General features: G+C 46.2%; 1 pseudogene; it reads right to left on the bottom strand.

Annotated features, from left to right (window-relative positions):
* Positions 1 to 555: 555 nt before the first annotated feature.
* Positions 556 to 1,068, bottom strand: LOC118539096 (10 kDa heat shock protein, mitochondrial pseudogene; annotated as a pseudogene).
* Positions 1,069 to 2,243: the final 1,175 nt, after the last annotated feature.

Raw genomic sequence — 2,243 nt, 5'->3', positions numbered from 1 at the left:
AGAATTAAATCAGCCCACAAAGAATGCACATGGCCACCATTGAAGGATTTACAAAGAAAGATCTTTTGTTCCCAAATTGCTTTCAAAGTAATTTCCAAAGAAGGGTTGCCAAAGGTCTACTGAGCAATGTCAGCATTACTGACATAGGGCATACCTGCCTGGGGAAATCCCACTGCAGAGCCTAGCGGTCCCTGATGCTATGCACCCCACATGGGTGTATGCGCCCCACATGGGTCATCCCGGTGTACGTGCCCCACATGGGTCATCCCGGCTGCCACCCACCAGAGCGGCTGCCCTCTGGGAAGAGGCTGCCAAGCGAGGGTGACATTTCTCAGCACCCACCCCTATCCACCCACCCCAGACCTCACATCTAGATGTTCACCAGTATAAATAGAGGAGATGAGTGTCACTTCTGGGCAGAGGTGAGTAGGAGAAAGGAGTGCCTTCTCTACTCTGGCTCATTTCCTATCAGGGAGCTGAGTGGAAATGACTCTCATGCCCCAGGGAGGGTGGAGCCCCAAGAGGGAAAGAACCTGGGTCAGAACCGGTTCTACATTCTTTTTTTTTTTCATTTATGCATTTTTATTTGCTAATGTTTATATCAGTACACTAAAACTAAATTTTAGAGACACTGGATATCATTAGTTTGGATACCATTAGTGTATTATAAAAGAGAGACATGAAAATTATTTACATGATGAAAGATTTCACAACTTCACTGGAATGGGCAGCTTCACTTCATGCCATTTTAATAATGATTTCAGTCCACATACTCCCCGAGAATATCACCATCTCTAAATAAGAAATAATTCTTGTCATTCTAGAACTACTTTAGTGCCCCCATATTCTGGGAGAAGAACTTTATCTCCAACTTTCACACTAAGTCGTTAAATCTCTCCACCCTTTCCTTTAGAGCCTATCCAACAGCTACTACTGTTGCTTGCAACACTTTTTCTTGAGATTTTTTTGGAAGCATAATACCTCCTTTGGTTACAGTTTCAGCTGCATTCCTTTCAACTAAAACTCGGTCAAAGAGGGAAGAAACTTTCTGAATGCCTGCCCTGCCATGACTCTGGCCGCCGCAGTTCAGACTCTGCTCTGGAGCTGCCCACCGCTCCAAGGAGACCCGCAGTCCAACCCTTGGGCCATTCGAACATCCGGTTCTACATTCTATCTGAATAAGGAATCAACTTTTGTCTGTTAAGGTGTTAAAACATGGAGACGCATCTGATAGGGCAGCTAGCATAACCCTAAGACAGCGGTCAAAATCAGATTTCACCAAAATCTAAATATATAAACACAGAGCCCGTCACCTTGCCTGGCCCCCTCTAGGCACTCAATAAATGTGCATTGGGTAAATGAATACATGAATCTAAAGTGTATGATTAATGGTATACTTCGTTGAATGGAAGTTAGGAAATTCTAATAAACAATTTTTAGGGGCGCCTGGGTGGCTCAGTCGTTAAGCATCTGCCTTTGGCTCAGGTCATGATCTCAGGGTCCTGGGATCGAGCCCCGCATGGGGCTCCCTGCTCTGTGGGAAGCCTGCTTCTCCCTCTCCCGCTCCCCCTGCTTGTGTTCCCTCTCTCGCTGTGTCTCTCTCAGTCAAATAAATAAAATCTTTTTAAAAAAATAAATAATTTTTAGGATGTGGAGGGTGTTTTAATACCCGCTGAGCGCTGGTCCTCCAGCGGCATGTAAGAATGAGGGAAATGGATTGTAGCTGGTACAGAGAAAAAGCCACACCCCAAAATAGATTTCTTAGTCCAAGAAGGTCATTTTTATGCCTGGAGAGTTCTGAAAACAGACTAACGAGTCTCTCGCATCATGTGAATTGAGGGTTCTTTGCTGGCTCCTGGGTAGACGGAGAGCCTCATGCGGACCCTGTGTAGCAGCCTGGAAATGCTGCTTCCTAGAACCTCGGGGCTGGAGGTTGCCAAGTTCCTGAACAGTCCTGTGTGTCACCGACAAGGCACAGACAAGCCACAGCTTGGGGATGCAGGCAACTCACCCAGGGTCTCTCTCGGCCGTCCGTGGGTCCACAGCTAGAAGCCGGATAGTGTGGATGAAGGGTGGGGATCATGGGACCCAACTGCCCTGATGTGAATCCTAGTCCCACTCCTTGCAGATTACTTAACTTCCCCATGCCTCTACTTCCTCATCTTTAAAATGGGGGTAATTAGAATAGTACCAACCTCATAGGGCAGTTACAAATATGAAATAAGCTAGTATATTGAAAGTGC

The sequence above is a fragment of the Halichoerus grypus genome, chromosome 13, assembly GCF_964656455.1.
Source record: "Halichoerus grypus chromosome 13, mHalGry1.hap1.1, whole genome shotgun sequence".
Lineage (NCBI taxonomy): Eukaryota > Metazoa > Chordata > Mammalia > Carnivora > Phocidae > Halichoerus > Halichoerus grypus.
This window is presented reverse-complemented; position numbering and strand designations above follow the sequence as displayed.